Source organism: Hyla sarda, chromosome 2, assembly GCF_029499605.1.
Source record: "Hyla sarda isolate aHylSar1 chromosome 2, aHylSar1.hap1, whole genome shotgun sequence".
Classification (NCBI taxonomy): Eukaryota; Metazoa; Chordata; class Amphibia; order Anura; family Hylidae; genus Hyla; species Hyla sarda.
This window is the reverse complement of record NC_079190.1, coordinates 52,315,367-52,341,946: the sequence shown is the minus strand read 5'-3', so window position 1 is coordinate 52,341,946 and position 26,580 is coordinate 52,315,367. Positions and strand designations below refer to the sequence as shown.

Genomic DNA, 26,580 nt, shown 5'->3' with positions numbered 1-26,580 from the left:
CTGCTTTCTGCAGAACACGCTGTCTACTCCACATATCTAACACCCTATCCAACCTACACCTTGTAGTATAATGGGTACCCCTTACTATTCCCAAAGCACTGTTGGGGCCAAATGAACCTATATTTATATATGAACAATGCAGCATTTAATGCAATTATAGGTAAAGCTTCCTTTTAGCATGCATCATTTCCCCAGGGCACAGGCCCACAGTGCATAGGTCTATTAGGCTGTGTTTCCACTTGTTTTTTTTCTGGCAGTTTTTGGATATCTGCCACTGCAGTTTTTGAGCCAAAGTCAGAAGTGGATCCATAAGGGAGGAGAAGTATAAGTCCTTCCTTTATATGTCCTATTCCTTTTGAATACACTTATGGCTTTGGCTCAGAAACTGCAGTGGCAGACATCCAAAAACTTAGCCTCAGGGGTAGAAATCCGGGCCTACAGTTGTGCTCAAAAGTTTGCATACCCTTTGGAGAATTGGCAATTTTCGGACTATTTTGAAAGAAAACATACTGTAAATTGTTCCCTTTAGCATCAATGACAGAGTGCAGTATTTTGTTATAGTGCTATAGTGACTACGAGGCTACGATTTCTTGCAGGTGGTATAACTGCCCATTCGTCTTGGCAAAATGCCTCCCGCCTTTGTCCATTTTGCATTAACCACATGTTTGAGATCTCCCGAGAGCGGCTTGAAAGGGGTACTCCTGTGAAAACTTTTTTTTTTTTTTTTTTAATCAACTGTTGCCAGAAAGTTAAACAGATTTGTAAATTACTTCTATTAAAAAAAAAAATAATAATCTTAATCCTTCCAGTACTTATCAGCTGCTGGATACTACAGAGGAAATTCTTTTCTTTTTGGATTTCTTTTCTGTCTGTCCACAGTGCTCTCTGCTGACACCTCTGTCCATGTCAGGAACTTTCCAGAGCAGGAGAAAATCCCCATAGCAAACATATGCTGCTCTGGACAGTTCCTTAAATGGACAGAGGTGTCAGCAGAGAGCACTGTGGACAGACAGAAAAGTAATCCAAAAAGAAAAGAATTTCCTCTGTAGTATTCAGCAGCTAATAAGTACTGGAAGGGTTAAGATTTTTGAATAAAAGTAATTTACACACCTGTTTAACTTTATGGCACCAGTTGATTTAAAAACAATGTTTTCCATCAGAGTACCCCTTTAAGGTCTTGAGACTGTGATGGCCAATCCAGAACTTTCATTAATGAATGTATTTATTCTTGTATAGATTCTATTATTTATTCATTCTTTTATTAGATTAGAATAATATGTAATAATATAATACATTATTTATTATTATTAATAATGTATTTACATATTTATTTATCTATTCTATTATTTATTTATTCATTCTGTTCAAAAAAAATACACCATGTAAAGTGCAGTGCAACAAAGTATTATCCTACCTTTAATAAATTAATGAATCAATTAATTCTACTATTTATGCACTTATTTATTCTATTATTTATTTATTTATTCTATTGTTTATTTATTATTTCATTCTGTTCAAATCAAACACCATGTAAAGTGCAGTGCAACAAAGTTTTATACTACCAGTGTTCACTGCATAGACCTACACAAGAAATATATAAGTAATGGGAGACAGTGGCACAAATAGTGGTCAGGGATCACTATATTTCCCCAAGATACCTGCCATATGTTTTCTAGGTTTCAGGAAGTGCATATCCCATCCAGGGAAAGCTGGGTGAGATATAAAAAATCCAGGGGTAGTTGGAACCCTCAGCAAAGCATAATTGCAAAGGAATCTCTAATAAAATCTGTTTACAGGCCTGACGACAAACAAGATCAGTGGTCAGACCTCCACCGATCAGATACGTAGATAGGTCATAGTAACATAGTTTGTAAGGTCAAAAAAAGACAAGAGTCCATCGAGTTCAACCTTAAACCCTACCCTTGATCCAGAAGGAGAAAACCCCCATGAGGCTGATGCCTATTGCCCCATTACAGAGGGAAATTCCTTCCCGACCCCAATATGGCATCAGAATAAATCCCTGGATCATAGATCTAGTATCAATAACCCCTAATGTTATTACTCTCTAGAAAAACATCCAGACCCCCCTCTTAACTTGTTTAATGAGTCAGGCATCACAACATTATGTGGTAGAGTTCCATAGTCTCATTTCTCTTACAGTAAAGAATCTCTGTCTGTGATGAAACCTTCTTTCCTGTAGAAGGAGAGGATGTCCCCTTGTCATGGTTACTGGCCTAGGTATAAAAAGAACACTAGAAAGATCTTTGTACTGTCCATCAGTGGCGTTGCTAGGGTTAGTGTCACCCGATGCGCTAGAAAATGGTGTCAACCCTTACCCCCCCAACCAAAGTATTTTTTTAAGACTGTTGTGATGAACGCCAGTGGTGTTACTGCGTTGCAGAGTACAGTTTCCATTATAATAATTAAAGAGGTACTCCAGTGCTTAGACATCTTATCCCCTATCCAAAGGATAGTGGATAAGATGCCTGATTGCGGGAGTCCCGCCGTTGGGGACCCCTGTGATCTTGCACGCAGCACCCCGTTTATAATCAGTCCCCGGGACTGATTACCGGCGACCACAGGGCGGGCGGCGTGTGACGTCACGCTCCACCCCTCAATGCAAGCCTACGGGAGGGGGCGTGACAGCTATCACGCCCCCTCCCGTAGGCTTGCATTGAGTGGCGGAGCGTGACGTCACACGGGGGCGGAGGCGTGACGTCACCCTGTCGGCCCTGTGGTCGCCGGTAATCAGACCTGGAGCAAACACGCTCTGGGGACTCATTACAAACGGGGTGCCGCGTGCAAGATCACGGGGGTCCCCAGCGGCGGGACTCCCGCGATCAGGCATCTTATCCCCTATCCTTTGGATAGGGGATAAGATGTCTAAGCACCCTAGTACCCCTTTAAATATGTCAATTGAAAAGTAAGAAGAAAGCCCTAAAGAAGTTTTAACCATTTAAAACAGGGGTCTCAAACTCCCAGCCCGCAGGCCATTTGCGGCTCTCGGAACGAAATTTTGCGTTGGAATTTGTATCACCCAACGCCCGGGACATGGCGCCGTGCAGGTGATTTCTTCAGGCATTTAGCCCTGCTTCGGGCAAGCAGGGCTAAATACCGGAAGACTTCACACACTTTGGTAAACACTGCTACACAGGACCCGGTGCACATATGACGGGCCAACCAGTCTTGCCCCGTCACTAAACTGCTACTTACATCTGCCTGCAGGGACTTCCTGGCAGAGGTGCGCACAGTGAGTGACATCATCGCAAGCACCGCGCAGGGACACCGACATCCCGCGCGGCGCGTGCGATGACGTCTCTTATAGCGCGCACCTCCACCAGGAAGTCCCTGCAGGCAGATCTAAGTAGCGTTGTCCAGGTGGGGAATCTGTGCTACGGCTACCTAACGTGGGGAATCTGTGCTGCGCTACCTAATGGGGGGAATCTATGCTAAAGCTACCTAATGTGGTGAATCTGTGCTAAGGCTACCTAATGAGGGAATCTCTGCTAAGGCTACCTAATGTGGGGAATCTGTGATAAGGGTACCTAATGTGGGGAATCTGTGCTATGGCTACCTAATGTGGGGAATCTGTGCTAAGGCTACCTAATGTGGGAATCTGTGCTAAGGCTACATAATGTGGGGAATCGGTGCTAAGGCTACCTAATGTGGGGAATCTGTGCTAAGGCAACATAATGTGGGGAATCTGTACTAAGGCTACTTAATGTGGGGAATCTGTGCTAAGGTTACCTAATGTGGGGAATCTGTGCTAAGGCTACCTAATGTGGGGAAACTGTGCTAAGGCTACCTAATGTGGGGAATCTGTGCAAAGGCTACCTAATGGGGGGGGGGGGGTAATTTGTGCTAAGGCTACATAATGTGGGGAATCTCTGCTAAGGCTATGTTCACAAATGCCAGAAGCCTAGCAAATAAAATGGGGGAGCTTGAGGCCTTGATACTGGAGGAACATATTGATATAGTTGGGGTCACTGAGACATGGCTGGACTCCTCGCATGACTGGGCTGTCAATCTGCAGGGTTTTACATTGTTTCGCAAAGATAGAATGAACAGAAAAGGTGGTGGAGTCTGTCTGTATGTAAGAAGTGGTATGAAAGTCAGTGTGAACGATGCCATAGTGTGTGATGATTCTGAGGAGGTGGAATCATTGTGGGTAGAATTACAAAAGGAGGGAAATACTGAAAAATTATATTTGGTGTAATCTACAGACCCCCTAATATCACTGAGGAAATAGAAGGTCGACTGTATAAACAAATAGAGAGGGCCGCCCGGGCAGGTACAGTGGTAATAATGGGAGATTTTAACTATCCAGATATAGATTGGGGCCCGGGGGCTGGCTAAAACTACAAAGGGGCAACAATTCCTAAATTTATTGCAGGATAATTTTATGGGCCAGTTTGTGGAGGACCCAACAAGAAGTGATGCCTTGTTGAATCTGATCATTTCCAACAACGCAGAGCTGGTTGGTAATGTAACTGTGCGGGAAAACCTTGGTAATAGCGACCACAATATAGTTACTTTTGATTTAAAATGTAGAAAACAAAGACAGGGGGAATACAAAAACATATAACTTTAAAAAGGCAAATTTCCCTGGGCTGAGAGATGCACTACATGACATGGACTGGGTGGAGGTGTTCTCAAATACTGATACAGGCTAGTAACATTTTATATGACAAACATATGTGTACAATCGGAGTTTGTATGTTTTTTGGGAGATCTTCCAGACCCAGAAGTAATAGAAGTAATTCATCAAATCAAAAGAAATTCCACACATTAACGAATTAATAAATACACTGCTATCTCATTATAACTATGAGCTAATATTTTTTGGTCAAAAGGGAAAAAGAGATGAGTGTACAGCCTCATGGGAATCCTGGATTAAGCTTTATAAACCCCCATAGACCCTTACTATCTAAACTAAGTTATGATACAATTTAGCTTACTACACACAAAAGAGCGGTTCTTCGAGTGTATAAGACGGCTGACCCTTGTGACACCCTTGTGACACCTCGATTCTGAATTCTACCAAATACCAGACAACTGCCTGATTCAGCAATTTTGATTGATTTTGTAGAAGTTATGGAGACTCACTATTTTATTGTTTTATTGTTTTATTGTTTTCCTTCTTATTGTTATTTTCTTGCTCTCAAATTTCAATTAAGGTCCCTTTGGACCTGATAGATCCTTTGTGAATATGCATGACACTGTTTGGATGAACAATTATGCTCCACCAGTCAAGGTTGTTATGCATGTTCATATGTAAACTCTGACACATCTGATGTCATAATATGTTATATGTTACATTTCTTATGTTTATAAAATTCAATAAAAACATTGTGAAACAAATACTGATACAGAAGGTAAATGGGACATCTTTAAATCAACTCTAAATAACTATACAGCTAAATATATACCAAAGGGGAACAAATATAAACGATTAAAACTAAATTCTACATGGCTGACAAATGATGTTAAAAGAGCAATAAACAACAAAAAAATAGCCTTCAAAAAATACAAATCTGATGGGTCAGCTATAACATTTAAACAGTACAAAGAGCTTAATAAAATCTGTAAAAATGTAATAAAAACAGCAAAAAATCAAAATGAGAGACAGGTGGCCAAAGAAAGCAAAACTAATCCTAAATATTTTTTTAGATATATAAATGCAAAAAAACCAAGGACAGAGCATGTAGGACCCCTTAATAATAATAATGGGGAAGTTGTCACGGGCGATCAAGAGAAGGCGGAGCTACTGAATGGGTTCTTTAGTTCTGTATATACTAAGGAAGAAGGAGCTGACATTGGCCAGGTCAGTGCTGGTAACACATCATATAATGTATTGAACTGGCTTAATGTAGAGATGGTACAAGGTAAGTTAAGTAAAGTAAATTTAAGCAAATCTCCAGGACCAGATGGATTACACCCAAGAGTTCTTAGAGAGGTAAGTTCAGTAATATCTGTACCCCAGTTCATGATATTTAGAGATTCTCTGGTGTCTGGTATTGTGCCAAGGGACTGGCGCAAGGCGAATGTGGTGCCAATCTTCAAAAAGGGCTCTAGGTCTTCGCCAGGCAATTATAGACCGGTAAGTCTAACGTGCATTGTGGGTAAATTGTTTGAAGGACTTATAAGGGATTACATACAGGAATACATAGGGGATAATTGTATTATAAGTGATAGCCAGCATGGGTTTACTAAGGATAGAAGTTGTCAAACCAATCGAATTTGCTTTTATGAAGATGTGAGTAGAAGCCTTGACAGAGGAATGGCTGTGGATATAGTGTTTCTGGATTTTGCTAAAGCGTTTGATACTGTCCCTCATAGACGTCTGACAGGTAAGTTAATGTCTTTGGGTTTGGAAACTTTATTTTGTAACTGGATTGAACACTGGCTCATGGATCATACCCAGAGAGTGGTGGTCAATGATTCGTACTCTGATTGGTCCCTGGTAATTAGTGGTGTACCACAAGGTTCAGTACTGGGCCCGCTGTTGTTTAATTTATTTATCAATGATATAGAGGATGGCATTAACAGCTCTGTTTCTATCTTTGCAGATGACACCAAGCTTTGTAGCACAGTACAGTCTATAGAGGAGGTGTATAGGTTACAAGATGACTTGGATAGACTAAGTGTCTGGGCATCCACTTGGCAAATGAGGTTCAATGTGGATAAATGTAAAGTTATGCATCTGGGTACTAATAACCTGCATCGTATGTCTTAGGGGGGGATTAGACTGGCAGAGTCACTGGTAGAGAAGGATCTGGGTGTACTTGTAGATCACAGACTACAGAATAGCATGCAATGTCAGGCTGCTGCTTCCAAGGCCAGCAGAATATTGTCATGTATCAAAAGAGGCATGGACTCGAGGGACAGGGACATAATACTCCCCCTTTATAAAGCATTGGTACGGCCTCACCTGGAATATGCTGTTCAGTTTTGGTCACCAGTCCATAAAAGGGACACTGTGTTGCTGGAAAGGGTGCAGAGACGCGCGACTAAACTAATATGGGGCATGGAACATCTTAGCTATGAGGAGCAATTAAAAGAGTTACAATTGTTTAGTCTTGAGAAGAGACGTTTAAGGGGGGATATGATAAATGTATATAAATATATTAATGGCCCATACAAAACATATGGAGAAAAACTGTTCCAGGTTAAGCCCCCTCAAAGGACAAGGGGGCACTCCCTCCATTTGGAGAAGAGAGGGTTTAGTCTCAAGGGGCGACACGCCTTCTTTACCATAAGAACTGTGAACTTATGGAACAGTCTACCTCAAGAACTAGTCACAGCAGGAACGATTAATACATTTAAAACAGGGTTAGATACATTCCTTGAACAAAATAACATTAATGCTTATGGAGAAATATAAAATCCCATCCCTTCCCCCAATATCCCACCACACCCCTACCCTTCAATTCCCTGGTTGAACTTGATGGACATATGTCTTTTTTCGACCGTACTAACTATGTAACTATGTAAGGCTACCTAATGTGGGGAAACTGTGCTAAGGCTACCTAATGTGGGAAAACTGTGGTAAGGCTACCTAATGTGGGGAATCTGTGCAAAGTCTACCTAATGTGGGGAAACTATGCTACCTAATGTGGGGAAACTGCTACCTTCCTAATGTGGGGAAACTGCTGCCTACCTAATGCTCCCCCCCCCCCAGCAGTAGCACCCCCATCACCCGTCAGCTCATGCTATTACCACAGGGGTAGAGGGAATTGGGGGGTGGGGGTGTTGCTGGTGGAGCGCATGATGGGGGTATTATATGTGAGGGGCACATGCGGCCCAACCTCACCCAGCCTCCAGTGGCCCCCAGATAATTTGAGTTTGAGACCCCTGATTTAAAACTACAGCTCCCAGTATGACCTAAGCGGTGGTGGGGTTATGCTGGGAGTTGTTGTTTTATCAATAATTTCTGCAGAACTTGCAAGTGACTACAACTGTGATGGGACATAGTGAGGAGAATACAGAATCATATCAGTGATGTCTTCTCTACAGTCTTACCTTAGCTAATTCAGCTAGTACATACCACCATGAGTTTTGCAAGCTAAATTTGTAGAACTTAATACTGCAGAACTTAATACTCAGACAGTATTGGCTTCTCACTTCATCAGTGGATTATTGTCATCTATATGAAAAGAATAATTATTATTACACTGCCACACACTGTATCCTCTGAATATAATACTACCTCACACTGTGCTCTCTGAATATAATATCACACACTGCACCGTCTAATTATTACTACCACACACTGTGCCCTCTAATTATTACTACTACACACTGCGCCCTCTAATTTTTACTACCATACACTGTGCCCTCTGAATATAATACTACCTCACACTGTGCTCTCTGAATATAATATCACACACTGCATCCTCTAATTATTACTACCACACACTGTACCCTCTAATTATTACTACCACACACTGTGCCCTCTAATTATTAATGCCACACACTGTGCCCTCTGAATATAATACTACCTCACACTGTGCTCTCTGAATATAGTATCACACACTGCACCCTCGAATTATTACTACCACACACAGCACCCTCTAATTATTACTACCGCACATAGTGTGCTCTAATTATTACTACTACACACTGTGCCCTCTAACTATTACTACCACACACTGTGCCCTCTGAATATAACCTTGCCACAACTGTGCTCCCTCTGAATACAATACCACAACATACTGTAGCCCATAGAAACCATACCACCCCAGAAATTCCTTAAAAACATATACCATGCCTCTGAAATGTAAAAGTAACAGTGTGCCTCATAAATAAATTACACACTATATAATTATACACTCCATGTTATTCAGTATACTGTGCCTCCATATAATATCTCCATATTATATACTGAGCCTCACTGCCCCAGGCTTCATTTTATATACTGTACCACACCGCCTTAGGGTTTATGCCTGCACTCCCCTGCCATTTTATATACAGTGGGGATCAAAAGTTTGGGCACCCCAGGTAAAAATTTGTATTAGGGTACGTTCACATGAGCAGATCCCCATCGCGTATTAGACCTGTAAAGGCAGCATACAGCAGTCCTTCAGCGGCAGTTCCACAGTGTAATACACACTGGGGATCCGCTCGTGTGAATGAACCCTTAATGTGCATAAAGAAGCCAAGGAAAGATGGAAAAATCTCCAAAAGGCATCAAATTACAGATTAGACACTTATAATATGTCAACAAAAGTTAGATTTTATTTCCATCATTTACACTTTCAAAATAACAGAAAACAAAAAAATGGCGCCTGCAAAAGTTTGGGCACCCTGCAGAATTTATAGCATGCACTGCCCCCTTTGCAAAGTTGAGACCTGCCAGTGTCATGGATTGTTCTCAATCATCATCTGGGAAGACCAGGTGATGTAAATCTAAAAAGTTTTAAATGCCCAGACTCATCTGACCTTGCTCCAACAATCAGCACCATGGGTTCTTCTAAGCAGTTGTCTAGAAATCTGAAACTGAAAATAGTTGACGCTCACAAAGCTGGAGAAGGCTATAAGAAGATAGCAAAATGTTTTCAGATGTCAATATCCTCTGTTCGGAATGTAATTAAGAAATGGCAGTCATCAGGAACAGTGGAAGTTAAAGCAAGATCTGGAAGACCAAGAAAAATATCAGACAGAACAGCTCGCAGGATTGTGAGAAAAACAATTCAATACGCACGATTGACTGCACAATCACTCCAGAAAGATCTGCCAGACACTGAAGTTGGGGTACACTATTCCACTATAAAGAGATACTTGTACAAATATGGTCTTCTTGGGAAAAGTCATCAGAAGAAAACCTCTTCTATGTCCTCATTACAAAAATCTGCGTTTGAACTTTGCAAATTAACATATAGACAAGCCTGATGCATTTTGGAAACAAGTTCTGTGGACCGATGAGGTTATAATTGAACTTTTTGGCCGGAATGAGCAAAGGTACGTTTGGAGAAGAAGGGGAACAGAATTTAATGAAAAGAACCTCTGTCCAACTGTTAAGCATGGGGGTGGATCAATCATGCTTTGGGGTTGTATTGTAGCCAGTGGCACAGGGAACAACTCACGAGTAGAAAGAAAAATGGATTCAATAAAATTTCAGCAAATTTTGGATGCTAACTTGATGCCATCTGTGAAAAAGCTGAAGTTAAAGAGAGGATGGCTTCTATAAATGGATAATGATCCTAAACACACCTCGAAATCCACCGGGGATTACATCAAGAGGCGTAAACTGAAGGTTTTGCCATGGCCTTCACAATCTCCTGACCTCAACACAATTGAAAATCTATCGATAGGCCTTAAAAGAGCAGTACGTGACAGACAGCCCAGAAATTTCAAAGAACTGGAAGACTTTTGTAAGGAAGAATGGGAAAAAGATACCTCAAACATGAATTGAAAGACTCTTGGCTGGCTACAAAAAGCGTTTACAAGCTGTGATACTTGCCAAAGGGTGCAGTACAAGATATTAACTCTGCAGGGTGCCCAAACTTTTGCAGACACCATTTTTTTGTTTTCTGTTATTTTGAAAGTGTAAATGATGGAAATAAAATCTAACTTTTGTTGACATATTATAAGAATGTCTAATCTGTGATTTGATGCCTTTTGGAGATTTTTCCATCTTTTCTTGGCTTCTTTATGCACATTAATGGTCTATTCACACGTACAGTATTCTGCGCAGATTTGATGCGCAGGATTTTCTGTTGCAGATTTCAATGTGCAAACTTTTGATCCCCACTGTACTGTATCTCATGACGCCTGCCCCCTCCCATTTTATATACTGTGCCTCAGGTCAGCATTCTCCCTATTACTGTTCCTTCTGCTTTGTGTCAGCATCTTAAACACCCTCCCCCACCATTACTGTGTCTCATGCCACCATTATACCCCCAACTCCCACATTACTGTGCCCTGCATTTCCCTAAGCCCCCACATTACTATTCGTCATGCCTGCCCAAGCCCCCACATTACTGTGCCTCATGCCTCCCCAAACCCTCATATTACTGTGCCTCATGTCCCTCCACTCAAGCCCCCAAAATTATCTAACTACACGCCTACACACACACACACACACACACACACACATATAGCACTTTATATGCACAGCTCTGCTACATGCACTGCACATACACATACGGATCTGCTACATGCAGTGCACATAAATACACGGCTCTGCTACATGCACTGCACACACAAAGCTCTTTACATGAACTGCACAGACACAGCTCTGCTACATGCACTGCACACACAGTTCTCTACATGCACTGCACACACAGCTCTCTACATGCACTGCACACACACAGCTCTGCTACATGCACTGCACACACAGCTCTCTACATGCAACGTGCAACACACGCACTGCACACACAGCTCTCTACATGCACTGTATATACTGCTCTCTACATGCACTGCACACACACACAGCTCTACTACATGCACTGTATATTCAGCTCTCTACATGCACTGCACACACACACAGCTCTTCACATGCACTACAAACACACACAGCTCTACTACATGCACTGCACACACACACATACATATTTGCTTCATGCACCACACACACACAGCTCTGCTACATGCAACACACACACACACACACACAGTGACACCACTCTACATGCTTTCTATAGCAACAGTATTCAGTACCTGCGTCTTCCTAGGTAGGAGAGCTCTAAGGTCAGCAGGGCGCAGGAGAGATGAATGGAAGTGTGATTATTCATTTCTGTATGGATGGGTGTGCTGGGTGGGATAGCACTGGGTCAGTCAGGATGTCACCCCTCCAGGGGATGTCACCCAGAGCGGCGTTTCCTCCCCCCCCCCCTCCCCATAGCAACTCTACTGTTGACCATTCATATATCTGTACATTGTGATCAGATCGCCCCTAAGACCTAAATAACCCCAACCTTGATACCTGTCTTGGTCCTGTAATCCTCCCATACCACCAATTATCTTTGTCACCCTCCTCTGCTCTCCAGTTTAGCCATGTCCTTATATACAGGTGCCCAGAATTGGACACAATACTCCATATGTAGTCTGACTAATGATTTATACAGAGGCAAAACTATGTCCTTGTCACGAGCCTCTATGCCTCTCTTGATACATCCAGGGCCAGCATTAGGGCATGGCAAACTGGGCAATTGCCCAGGGCCCCCTGCGGCTGCTATAGTGTCTGTAGCTGGGGGAAGCAGTGTAGCCCTGCAGCCAGCAGCATCACTGCAGAGTTCATTTACATATTGCTGGTAGTGAGAGGCTCCTTTAACACACCTTCTCCTTCCCCCATCCCCTCCTCCTGCTGCTGCTGTCGCACAGTTTAGCTGCCTGTCAGCCAACGATGGGAAAGATAGTCTGCAGGCACCAGGAGGAATGACTATCTAGCAGTTCCTAAAGTATTTAATGCACCCAGACAGCTTTCAATAAAAGTAAGTAGATGTAATTGTTACGCCGAGCGCTCCGGGTCCCCGCTCCTCCCCGGAGCGCTCGCTTCACTCTCCCCGCGGCAGCGCTCCGGTCACGTCCTCTGACCCGGGGCGCTGCGATTCCGCTGCCAGCCGGGATGCGATTCGCGATGCGGGTAGCGCCCGCTCGCGATGCGCACCCCGGCTCCCCTACCTGACTCGCTCTCCGTCTGTTCTGTCCCGGCGCGCGCGGCCCCGCTCCCTAGGGCGCGCGCGCGCCGGGTCTCTGCGATTTAAAGGGCCACTGCGCCGCTGATTGGCGCAGTGGTTCCAATCAGTGTGTTCACCTGTGCACTTCCCTATATCACCTCACTTCCCCTGCACTCCCTTGCCGGATCTTGTTGCCTTAGTGCCAGTGAAAGCGTTCCTTGTGTGTTCCTTGCCTGTGTTTCCAGACCTTCTGCCGTTGCCCCTGACTACGATCCTTGCTGCCTGCCCCGACCTTCTGCTACGTCCGACCTTGCTTTTGCCTACTCCCTTGTACCGCGCCTATCTTCAGCAGCCAGAGAGGTGAGCCGTTGCTAGTGGATACGACCTGGTCACTACCGCCGCAGCAAGACCATCCCGCTTTGCGGCGGGCTCTGGTGAAAACCAGTAGTGGCTTAGAACCGGTCCACTAGCACGGTCCACGCCAATCCCTCTCTGGCACAGAGGATCCACTACATGCCAGCCGGCATCGTGACAGTAGATCCGGCCATGGATCCCGCTGAAGTTCCTCTGCCAGTTGTCGCTGACCTCACCACGGTGGTCGCCCAGCAGTCACAACAGATAGCGCAACAAGGCCAACAGCTGTCTCAACTGACCGTTATGCTACAACAGTTACTACCACAGCTTCAGCAGTCATCTCCTCCGCCAGCTCCTGCACCTCCTCCGCAGCGAGTGGCCGCTCCTGGGATACGCTTATCCTTGCCGGATAAATTTGATGGGGACTCTAAGTTTTGCCGTGGCTTTCTTTCCCAATGTTCCCTGCATCTGGAGATGATGTCGGACCTGTTTCCCACTGAAAGGTCTAAGGTGGCTTTCGTAGTCAGCCTTCTGTCCGGAAAAGCCCTGTCATGGGCCACACCGCTCTGGGACCGCAATGACCCCGTCACTGCCTCAGTACACTCCTTCTTCTCGGAAATCCGAAGTGTCTTTGAGGAACCTGCCCGAGCCTCTTCTGCTGAGACTGCCCTGTTGAACCTGGTCCAGGGTAATTCTTCCGTTGGCGAGTATGCCGTACAATTCCGTACTCTTGCTTCAGAATTGTCCTGGAATAATGAGGCCCTCTGCGCGACCTTCAAAAAAGGCCTATCCAGCAACATTAAAGATGTTCTGGCCGCACGAGAAATTCCTGCTAATCTACATGAACTTATTCACCTAGCCACTCGCATTGACATGCGTTTTTCCGAAAGGCGTCAGGAACTCCGCCAAGATATGGACTCTGTTCGCACGAGGCGTTTCTTCTCCTCGGCTCCTCTCTCCTCTGGTCCCCTGCAATCTGTTCCTGTGCCTCCCGCCGTGGAGGCTATGCAGGTCGACCGGTCTCGCCTGACACCTCAAGAGAGGACACGACGCCGTATGGAGAACCTCTGCCTGTACTGTGCTAGTACCGAACACTTCCTGAGAGATTGTCCTATCCGTCCTCCCCGCCTGGAAAGACGTACGCTGACTCCGCACAAAGGTGAGACAGTCCTTGATGTCTACTTTGCTTCTCCACGTCTTACTGTGCCTGTGCGGATGTCTGCCTCTGCCTTCTCCTTCTCTACAGTGGCCTTCTTGGACTCTGGATCTGCAGGAAATTTTATTTTGGCCTCTCTCGTCAACAGGTTCAACATCCCGGTGACCAGTCTCGCCAGACCCCTCTACATCAATTGTGTAAATAATGAAAGATTGGACTGTTCCATACGTTTCCGCACGGAGCCCCTTCTTATGAGCATCGGATCTCATCATGAGAGGATTGAACTTTTGGTCCTCCCCAATTGCACCTCGGAAATTCTCCTTGGACTTCCCTGGCTTCAACTTCATTCCCCTACCCTGGATTGGTCCACTGGGGAGATCAAGAGTTGGGGGTCCTCTTGTTCCAAGAACTGTCTAAAACCGGTTCCCAGTAACCCTTGCCGTAACTCTGTGGTTCCTCCAGTAACCGGTCTCCCTAAGGCCTATATGGACTTCGCGGATGTTTTCTGCAAAAAACAAGCTGAGACTCTACCTCCTCACAGGCCTTATGATTGCCCTATCGACCTCCTCCCGGGCACTACTCCACCCCGGGGCAGAATTTATCCTCTCTCTGCCCCAGAGACTCTTGCCATGTCCGAATACGTCCAGGAGAATCTAAAAAAGGGCTTTATCCGTAAATCCTCCTCTCCTGCCGGAGCCGGATTTTTCTTTGTGTCCAAAAAAGATGGCTCCCTACGTCCTTGCATTGACTACCGCGGTCTTAATAAAATCACGGTTAAGAACCGCTACCCCTTACCCCTCATCTCTGAACTCTTTGATCGCCTCCAAGGTGCCCACATCTTCACTAAATTGGACTTAAGAGGCGCCTATAACCTCATCCGCATCAGAGAGGGGGACGAGTGGAAAACGGCATTTAACACCAGAGATGGACACTTTGAGTATCTGGTCATGCCCTTTGGACTGTGCAACGCCCCTGCCGTCTTCCAAGACTTTGTCAATGAAATTTTTCGTGATCTGTTATACTCCTGTGTTGTTGTATATCTGGACGATATCCTAATTTTTTCTGCCAATCTAGAAGAACACCGCCAGCATGTCCGTATGGTTCTTCAGAGACTTCGTGACAACCAACTCTATGCCAAAATTGAGAAATGTCTGTTTGAATGCCAATCTCTTCCTTTTCTAGGATATTTGGTCTCTGGCCAGGGACTACAGATGGATCCAGACAAACTCTCTGCCGTCTTAGATTGGCCACGCCCCTCCGGACTCCGTGCTATCCAACGCTTTTTGGGGTTCGCCAATTATTACAGGCAATTTATTCCACATTTTTCTACCATTGTGGCTCCTATCGTGGCTTTAACCAAAAAAAATGCTGATCCCAAGTCCTGGCCTCCTCAAGCAGAAGACGCCTTTAAACGACTCAAGTCTGCCTTTTCTTCGGCTCCCGTCCTCTCCAGACCTGACCCTTCCAAACCCTTCCTATTGGAGGTTGATGCCTCCTCAGTGGGAGCTGGAGCTGTTCTTCTACAAAAAAATTCTTCCGGGCATGCTGTCACTTGTGGTTTTTTCTCTAGGACCTTCTCTCCAGCGGAGAGGAACTACTCCATCGGGGATCGAGAGCTTCTAGCCATTAAATTAGCACTTGAGGAATGGAGGCATCTGCTGGAGGGATCAAGTTCTCCTGTTATTATCTACACCGACCACAAGAACCTCTCCTACCTCCAGTCTGCCCAACGGCTGAATCCTCGCCAGGCCCGGTGGTCTCTGTTCTTTGCCCGATTTAATTTTGAGATTCACTTTCGTCCTGCCGATAAGAACATTAGGGCCGATGCTCTCTCTCGTTCCTCGGATGCCTCAGAAGTTGAACTCTCTCCGCAACACATCATTCCACCTGACTGCCTGATCTCCACTTCTCCTGCCTCCATCAGGCAGACTCCTCCAGGAAAGACCTTTGTTTCTCCTCGCCAACGCCTCGGAATCCTCAAATGGGGTCACTCCTCCCATCTCGCAGGTCATGCGGGTATCAAGAAATCTGTGCAACTCATCTCCCGCTTCTATTGGTGGCCGACTCTGGAGACGGATGTTGTGGACTTTGTGCGAGCCTGCACTATCTGTGCCCGGGATAAGACTCCTCGCCAGAAGCCCGCTGGTTTTCTTCATCCTCTGCCTGTCCCCGAACAGCCTTGGTCTCTGATTGGTATGGATTTTATTACTGATTTACCCCCTTCCCGTGGCAACACTGTTATTTGGGTGGTCGTTGATCGATTCTCCAAAATGGCACATTTCATCCCTCTTCCTGGTCTTCCTTCTGCGCCTCAGTTGGCTAAACAATTTTTTGTACACATTTTTCGTCTTCACGGGTTGCCTACGCAGATTGTCTCGGATAGAGGCGTCCAATTCGTGTCTAAATTCTGGAGGGCTCTCTGTAAACAACTCAAGATTAAATTAAATTTTTCTTCTGCATATCATCCCCAGTCCAATGGACAAGTAGAAAGGATTAACCAGATCTTGGGTGATTATTTGCGACATTTTGTTTCCTCCCGCCAGGATGACTGGGCAGATCTCCTCCCATGGGCCGAATTCTCGTATAACTTCAGGGTCTCTGAGTCTTCCTCCAAATCCCCATTTTTCGTGGTGTACGGCCGTCACCCTCTTCCCCCCCTCCCTACTCCCTTGCCCTCTGGTCTGCCCGCTGTGGATGAAATTTCTCGTGACCTTTCCATCATATGGAGAGAGACCCAAAATTCTCTCTTACAGGCTTCATCACGCATGAAGAAGTTCGCGGATAAGAAAAGAAGAGCTCCCCCCGTTTTTTCCCCTGGAGACAAGGTATGGCTCTCCGCTAAATATGTCCGCTTCCGTGTCCCTAGCTACAAGTTGGGACCACGCTATCTTGGTCCTTTCAAAATTTTGTGTCAAATTAATCCTGTCTCTTATAAACTTCTTCTTCCTCCCTCTCTTCGTATCCCTAATGCCTTTCACGTCTCTCTTCTCAAACCACTCATCCTCAACCGTTTTTCTCCCAAATCTGTTCCTCCCTCTCCTGTTTCCGGCTCCTCGGACATCTTCTCGGTCAAAGAAATTTTAGCTGCCAAAAAGGTCAGAGGGAAAAAATTTTTTTTAGTGGACTGGGAGGGTTGTGGTCCTGAAGAGAGATCCTGGGAACCTGAGGACAACATCCTAGACAAAAATCTGCTCCTCAGGTTCTCAGGCTCTAAGAAGAGGGGGAGACCCAAGGGGGGGGGGTACTGTTACGCCGAGCGCTCCGGGTCCCCGCTCCTCCCCGGAGCGCTCGCTTCACTCTCCCCGCGGCAGCGCTCCGGTCACGTCCTCTGACCCGGGGCGCTGCGATTCCGCTGCCAGCCGGGATGCGATTCGCGATGCGGGTAGCGCCCGCTCGCGATGCGCACCCCGGATCCCCTACCTGACTCGCTCTCCGTCTGTTCTGTCCCGGCGCGCGCGGCCCCGCTCCCTAGGGCGCGCGCGCGCCGGGTCTCTGCGATTTAAAGGGCCACTGCGCCGCTGATTGGCGCAGTGGTTCCAATTAGTGTGTTCACCTGTGCACTTCCCTATATCACCTCACTTCCCCTGCACTCCCTTGCCGGATCTTGTTGCCTTAGTGCCAGTGAAAGCGTTCCTTGTGTGTTCCTTGCCTGTGTTTCCAGACCTTCTGCCGTTGCCCCTGACTACGATCCTTGCTGCCTGCCCCGACCTTCTGCTACGTCCGACCTTGCTTTTGCCTACTCCCTTGTACCGCGCCTATCTTCAGCAGCCAGAGAGGTGAGCCGTTGCTAGTGGATACGACCTGGTCACTACCGCCGCAGCAAGACCATCCCGCTTTGCGGCGGGCTCTGGTGAAAACCAGTAGTGGCTTAGAACCGGTCCACTAGCACGGTCCACGCCAATCCCTCTCTGGCACAGAGGATCCACTACCTGCCAGCCGGCATCGTGACACTCACCTTCTAAAAACCGCTAAAATAACGCTTTCAGTTTTCTACCTACAGACCTATATGAGGGCTTGTTTTATGCGCTACCAACTTTACTTAGTAATGACATCAGTCATTTCACCACAAAATCTATGACGAAACCGAAAAAAAAAAATTATTTGTGGGGAAAAAAAAAAAAGCCATTTTGTAGTTTTTAGCGGCTTCCGTTTCTACACAGTACACTTTTCTGTAAAAGTGACACATAATTATTCTGTAGGTCCATATGGTTACAAGGATACCCAATTTATGTAGGTTTTAAAAATATAACTACATGCACCAAAATTAGTATGTTTAAAATTGGCATCTTCTGACCCCTATAACTTTTTTATTTTTCCGTATATGGGGATGTATGAGGGCTAATTCTTTTGCGCCGTGGTCTGTAGTTTTTATTGGTTCCATTTTTGTTTTGATGGGAATTTTTGATCGCTTTTCATACATTTTTTTAGGGTGTAAAAAATTACCAAAAATACGCAATTTTGGACTTTGGAATTTTTTCATGTATACGCCATTGACCGTGTGGTTTATTTAAATGGGTATTCCAGGCAAAACCTTTTTTTATATATATATCAACTGGCTCCGGAAAGTTAAACAGATTTGTAAATTAATGAATTCGAGTAGAATACAGACATAGCGCACATCTACAATCTTGTATAATGATCTGATTGCTTCTCAGCACAATATCAAAAACTAACAGGTTGTTAGTATACATTTTTGATCAAAAAGTACAAGCCCACTCGCCACGTCAAGGCCACCTATTCAGAGTGGGTTCCTAACGTCCCTAGCATAAAATGGCGTAGCACCAGGTGGCGACCACCACCGCCGCGACACAGGTGCCCACGGGGGGGGGGGAGCGACCCACTGGCAGAGCGGCCCCAATGCCTCTCAAACCAGTCTATAGGCCGCATTCGCCCGCAGACACAGCGCCACGGCAGCAACAGACGCCGCCCTGCACCACACCAGTGTGAACAAGGTGTAATGGCTCACTTACCTTGCTCTCCCAGTCAGACTGGGAGGCAGCTAGGAGTGAAATGGCCCTAGTGTGGCTAATTACCACCTATATAGGTTTGGGCTGAGGGGGTGGGGAAGAGTGCAGCACATGTTCAAGAAAAAAAAAAAAAAAGGGGGAAGATAGAAATCACAATATGAATTCGAGTAGAATACAGACATAGCGCACATCTACAATCTTGTATAATGATCTGATTGCTTCTTAGCACAATATCAAAAACTAACAGGTTGTTAGTATACATTTTTGATCAAAAAGTACAAGCCCACTCTCCACGTCAAGGCCACCTATTCAGAGTGGGTCCCTAACGTCCCTAGCATAAAATGGCGTAGCACCAGGCGGCGACCACCACCGCCGCGACACAGGTGCCCACGGGGGGTGGGAGCGACCCACTGGCAGAGCGGCCCCAATGCCTCTCAAACCAGTCTATAGGCCGCATCCGCCCGCAGACACAGCGCCACGGCAGCAACAGACGCCGCCCCGCACCACACCAGTGTGAACAAGGTGTAATGGCTCACTTACCTTGCTCTCCCAGTCAGACTGGGAGGCAGCTAGGAGTGAAATGTCCCTAGTGTGGCTAATTACCACCTATATAGGTTTGGGCTTGTTCACACTGGTGTGGTGCAGGGCGGCGTCCGTTGCTGTCGTGGCGCTGTGTCTGCGGGCGGGTGCGGCCCATGACTGATCTGAGTGGCATTGGGGCCGCTCTGCCAGTGGGTCGCTCCCCCCCCCCCTGTGGGCACCTGTGTCGCGGCGGTGGTGGTCGCCGCCCGCTGCTACGCCATTTTATGCTAGGGACGTTAGGGACCCACTCTGAATAGGTGGCCTTGACGTGGCGAGTGGGCTTGTACTTTTTGATCAAAAATGTATACTAACAACCTGTTACTTTTTGATATTGTGCTGAGAAGCAATCAGATCATTATACAAGATTGTAGATGTGCACCATGTCTGTATTCTACTCGAATTCATATTGTGATTTCTATCCTTTCTTTTTTTTTTTTTTGAACATGTGCTGCACTCTTCCCCACCCCCTCAGCCCAAAAACCTATATAGGTGGTAATTAGCCACACTAGGGCCATTTCACTCCTAGCAGCCTCCCAGTCTGACTGGGAGAGCATGGTAAGTGAGCAAATAAAACCTTGTTCACACTGGTGTGGTGCGGGGCGGCGTCCGTTGCTGCCGTGGCGCTGTTGTCTGCGGGCGGGTGCGGGCCATGACTGGTCTGAGTGGCATTGGGGCCACTCTGCCAGTGGGTCGCTCCCCCCCCCGTGGGCACCTGTGTCGCGGCGGTGGTGGTCGCCGCCTGGTGCTACGCCATTTTATGCTAGGGACGTTAGGGACCCACTCTGAATAGGTGGCCTTGACGTGGCGAGTGGGCTTGTACTTTTTGATCAAAAATGTATACTAACAACCTGTTAGTTTTTGATATTGTGCTGAGAAGCAATCAGATCATTATACAAGATTGTAGATGTGCGCTATGTCTGTATTCTACTCGAATTCAGATTTGTAAATTACTTCTATTAAAAAATCTTAATCCTTCCAATAGTTATTAGCTTCTGAAGTTTTCTGTCTAACTGCTCAATGATGATGTCACGTCCCGGGCGCTGTGCATGATGGGAAAATATCCCCATAGGAACTGCACAGCTCCCGGGATGTGAGTCATCAGAGAGCAGTTAGACAGAAAACAACAACTCAACTTCAGAAGCTAATAACTATTGGAAGGATTAAGATTTTTTAATAGAAGTAATTTACAAATCTGTTTAACTTTCCGGAGCCAGTTGATATATAAAAAAAAGTTTTGGCCTGGAATACCCCTTTAACATTAAATTTTTATAGTTCGGACATTGACCCATGTGGCGATACCACATATGTTTATGTTTATTTTTGTTTACATATTTTTTATGGGAAAAGGGGGGGGGGTGATTTAAACTTTTATTAGGGAAGGGGTTAAATCACATTTATGAACTTTTTTTTTAAAAACTTTTTTTACACCATTTTTTACACCGCGGCGGTCTCGAGCAGCCCGACTGAGCTGTCGGGAATGGTTTTACTTTCAAGTTAGACACGGCAATCAACTTTGATCGCCACGTCTAAGGAGTTAATACTGGGCATCACCACTATTGGTGATGTACGGCATTAGACATGGGTCCTGGCGGCTGATAGCTCGAGTCATTGCAGGGGAGCAGGCGCAGGGCATACAACCTGCGTCCTTAAGAAGTTAATAAATTTGCAACTCTCTTGGCATACTACATCATGAATTAACTAAATGAGACTGACTTGTTCGGATTTTGTGGCCCCACTTTTAATTTTGCTCAGGGCCACATTAAGTCTAAATCCGGCCCTGGATACATCCCATGACTTTGTTAGCCTTGGCAGCTGCTGCCTGGCACTGATTGCTAAAGTAGAGTTTACTGTCCACCATTATCCCCAAGTCTTTTTCAGTTGAGTGGTGGGATCAGATATTATTAACCCAGGGGGTCTGATGGTATTAATCCCTATGTGTTCGTGACGCCAGTGTGGTTTTCAGGTTCTGGAACATTACAAGCCCGGATTCTCTGCTATCCCACGGGCTAGTAGTGAATAAAGAGTTCACAACCAGTTGTGGTCAAACAGAGGGTTTACTGAATAGAAGACAGGTGTAATTATCTTCACAGCTATGGCCAGAATTCCCAGAGAGGTGACCAGTACCCAGAGGATCTTGCAGCTTGCTGGACCAATACTTGTCATAAACTTGACTTGTAATTAGACTTAACTTGACTATGTGCAGGACTTGACTAGTTGTAGTGACAGCAGACATAGACTTGTAGACTTACTGGAGAGTTGTAGCTTTGTGGTACTCCAGATGTTGAACACTTGTCCTGAGATCTTCTGGTAGCTGCTTCAGCAAAGACTTGTTCTCAGATCAGATGGTAGGGTCTAAGAGAGCTAATTAAAGATGGCCACCCCTTTATATAGTGGGGGGCTGGACTAAAGCCAATTGGTAAAGCTGTGGGTCATAGGTTAATGCTGGTGCTCTCTGGGAGTACATGTTGCAACAAATCATATAACTGTATAACATAACATGTGACAGGCTTACTCACACAGGTCCTGGAGTCCTCCAAAGGTCCTATATACTATCTAGACATAAGGATCCTGTCTATGCTCTTAAAGGCACATACACCATTTTAATAAATTAACAGGAGAACAAGGGGGGTCCCTGCAGGGGAGCCTTCAGGTCACAGGTAGTACAGGAACGTGTACCTGCACTGGGTCATCACAGTTTTTACTGCCCAAGGTCATAACCTTACATTTCTCCACATTAAACTTAATTTCATGCTTGTACCCAAGCCTCCAGCTTCCCCAGATCCCTCTGTAGTATTATGTTATCCTCCTCTGTGGTAATCACCCTACCCAGTTAGGTGTCATCTGCAAATATAGAAATTCTACTTTGTAATCCCTCTACAAGGTCATTAAAAAACATATTGAAAAGAAGTAGACCCGTTACTGACCCCTGTGGTATCCCACTTATAACTGTCACCCAACCAGAGTAAGTTCCATTGATACTCACCCACTGAGCCAGTTGCTAACCTATTCACATATGTCCTCCCCCAGTTCCAGCATCCTCATTTTATGTACTAACCTTTTGTGTGGCACGGTATCAAAAGCCTTAGAAAAATCCCAATATATAACATCCACAGCTTCACCCTGATCCAATATATAACTGACCTCCTCATAGAAGCTGATCAGATTAGTCTGAAAGGACCAAACCCGCATAAACCTATGTTGGTGCTGAGTTATAAGGTTATTTTCATTAAGATATTCCAGGGTAGCATCTCTCAGAAAACCCTCAAAAATCTTACCCACTACAGAAGATAAACTTTCAGACCTGTAGTTCCCAGGATTCCTTTTTGACCCCTTTTTGAATATTGGTACCACCTTTGCTAAGCGCCAGTCCTGTGGAACAATCCCTGTCATTATAGAATATTTAAATAATAGGGGTCTGCCTAGCACAGTATTTAATTCTTGCAAAACCCTGGGATGGATGCCATCTGGGCCCGTTGATTTGGGGTTTTGTTTTTATGTTGCTAAGGCGGCACTGCACCTTTTCTTGATTTAAACAGGTGAGATTTGCCGGAGAATATACTTTGTTCCCTCCCCTGTTATCTGGCATTGGTTTTTCCTTTGTAAATACAGTAGAGAAGAAGTAATTCAGTAGATTTGCCTTTTCCTCATCCTCCTCCACCATTACCCCCATATTATTTCTTAAGGGGCCAACATTTTCAGCTTTAAATTTCTAATTATTTATGTAGGTGAAGAATATTTTGGGGTTCTTTTTACTTTCTATGGCAATTCTTCTCTCTGCTGCAATTTTTGCTAGTTGTATTTCAGTTTTATTTTTTTACAGATTTTATTTTTCTCCTTATAATTCTTTAATGTTTCCCCACTAACTGCTTGTTTAGTAGTCTAAATGCTTTCCTCTTACTGTTTATTGCTTCCTTAACTGTTTTGATTAGCCAAATTGGTTTTCTCCTTTTTCTAGCCCTTTTATTCCCCTAGGTTATATGTTGTTCACAATATCTATTTAGAATGTTCTTAAAATATACCATTTAGCTTGTGTACTTTTATTACTAAGGGCAAGGTCCCAATCTATGTCACTGAGGTCATCTCTTAGTTGTTGAAAATTGGCCTTCCTGAAGTTTTATGTTTTTGTAGCCCCACTAGTAGACATCCTCTTATAGGATAAACGAAAAACTTATTATGTTATGGTCACTATTACCATGATGACCCCCTACCTCGGGTACTTTGTCTTGCCTATTGGTTAGTATAAGGTCCATAAACGCCCCACCTCTTGTTGGGTCCTGCACTAGTTGAGAAAGGTAATTGTCCTTTATTATTGCCCAAAATCAGTTTTCCTTGCTGGACCTGCAGGTTACAGCTCCCCAGTCGATGTCAGGATAGTTAATGTCCCCCCATAATAATGACTTCCCCCTTCTTTGCTGCCCCATCTATTTGTCCTATAAGTATGTTTTCTGCTGTTTCTGTTATACTTGGTGTCTTATAACAAATCCCTATGAGTAATTTTTTGTTCTTACCCTTATTTCCACCCACAGAGACTCCACATGATCATTTTCCTCACCAATGTCCTCACGCAGAATGGGCCCAAGACAGGATTTAACATAAAAGCAAACCCCTTCCACTTTTTTACTTGTATGGTCATTCCTGAACAGAATGTATCCCTGTACATTATCCGCCCAGTCATAGCTTGCATTCAGCCATGTCTCACTTATCCCCACTATGGCATAGTCTTCCTCCAACATTAATATTTCCAGTTCCTCCATCTTATTGAGGCTTCTGGCATTAGTATACATGCACTTCATGTTATCCTTCCTATTATGTTTCCTCTGATCACTTATGACTGTTCTAACCCCTCTCCCCGCTCCACCCCCAGTGTTATTACCTATCCCAAGATCTCTGTCTACACTATCTTCTCCTTCTATATTGTAGGTTCCCTCCCCCCACGTCCCTAGATTAAACACTCCTCCACCCTTCTAGCCATCTTCTCCCCAAGCACAGCTGCACCCTCCCCATTGAGGTGCAGCCCGTCCCTACGGTAGAGCCGGTATCTGACAGCGAAGTCGGCCCAGTTCTCCATGAACCAAAACCCCTCCTTCTTACACCAGCTTCTGAGCCTCTTGTTTACCTCCCTGATCTCCCGCTGCCTCTCTGGTGTGACTCGTGGTACAGGTAATATTTCAGAAAATACTACCTTGGAGGTCCTTGCCCTAAGCTTGTGGCCTAAGTCCCTGAAATAATTTTTAAGGACACTCCACATAAGTTATATTTTTATGATAAACACACTAAATGACAATGTGCCAGACACTGTTTCTTGAATTTAGGCTCTTTGTTCTGTGAATAACTAGTAGGACAATGCACCTTGGTTGTGTCACAGACCTGCTGAAACTAGGAGGTTCCTTATTGAGAAGTGTGAGATGTTCATCTGACAAACTTTCAGTCTGAATCTCACATTTCCAAGCAATTTTCTCCTGAATCCTAATAGCTGCAGCCGCTCATTGATGATTATTCATGGTGACCTTGGTTATACAGAACCTCTTGTTCTATTAAATGTACCTGCTCAGCCACATCATTAATAGTCCGCGATTTACATCTTAAAATAAGCCATACTGATGCATTATTGATTTCGGACAATCTTTTTAAGACTTATAAGACAGTGTAAAATAATTTGCTTTCCATATCACTACTAATGTTTATATTTGTACCTTATCGCTACTATTGTTTACATTTGTATAGGAAAGTTTGTGATCTTTAACCCCTTAAGGACTCAGCGATTTTACGTTTTTGCACTTTCGTTTTTTTCCTCCTTACCTTTTAAAAATCATAACCCTTTCAATTTTGCACCTACAGACTCATATGATGGCTTGTTTTTTGTGCCAACAATTTTACTTAGTAATGCCATCAGTAATTTTACCCCAAAATCTATGACGAAACAAAAAAAAATAATATTTATTTGACAAAAAAAAAACGCCATTTTGCTAATTTTGGGGGCTTCCGTTTCTACGCAGTGCATTTTTCGGTAAAAATGACACCTTATCTTCATTCTATAGGTCCATATGATCAGAATGATACCCTACTTATATAGGTTTGATTTAAAAATGTCCTCTTCTGACCTCCATAACTTTTTTATTTTTCCGCATATGGGGATGTATGAGGGTTCATTTTTTGCATCGTGATCTGAAGTTTTTATCAGTACCATTTTTGTTTTGATCGGACTGTTTGATTGCTTTTTATTCATTATTTTATGGTATAAAAAGTGTCAAAAAATATGCTATTTTGGACTTTGGAATTGTTTTACGTGTACGCCTTGACCATGTGGTTTAATTGCCGACATATATTTTTATAGTTCGGACATTTACACACACGGCGATACTACATATGTTTATATTTATTTTTATTTACATAGTTCTTTTTTTTTTATGGGAAAAGGGGGGTGATTCAAACTTTTATTAGGGAAGGGGTTAAATCACATTTATTAACTATTTTTTTACACTTTTTTTTTTGCAATCTTATAGCTCCCATAGGGACTGCAGTACATTGATTGCAGACACTGATCAATGCCATGCCATAGCATTGCATTGATCAGTGTTATCAGCGCTCCACTGCTCCTGCCTGGATCTCAGGCACGGAACAGTGAATCAGCGATCGGACAACAAGGAGGCAGGTAGGGACCCTCCTCATGTCCTAACAGAAGAAATTGCAGTAAAGATCAAGACTTCAAGAAACAATCTATGGACCTCACATAGAGTTTCAAAGAACGTGGATATCCGAAGAGAACGGTTTCTCGAGCTTATCAAAGAGCTAGAACTTCCGATAGGAGATCTCTCCTTGAGCCCACTCGAAGAAAGAAATCACTGGATGAAACATTGAGATTTATCTCTACTTATAACAATCAGTGGGGTGAAATCAGAAG

At 44.6% G+C, this 26,580-nt stretch overlaps 1 protein-coding gene and 1 long non-coding RNA gene across 5 annotated transcripts in view; both read left to right on the top strand.

Moving 5' to 3' along the window:
* The window catches only part of ATP8A2 (ATPase phospholipid transporting 8A2), a 955,662-nt gene that overhangs the window by 17,685 nt on the left and 911,397 nt on the right, over positions 1–26,580 (top strand). The gene's annotated exons all lie outside the window — the stretch shown is intronic.
* Positions 1–26,580, top strand: part of LOC130358484 (uncharacterized) — a 30,948-nt gene that overhangs the window by 2,198 nt on the left and 2,170 nt on the right. The gene's annotated exons all lie outside the window — the stretch shown is intronic.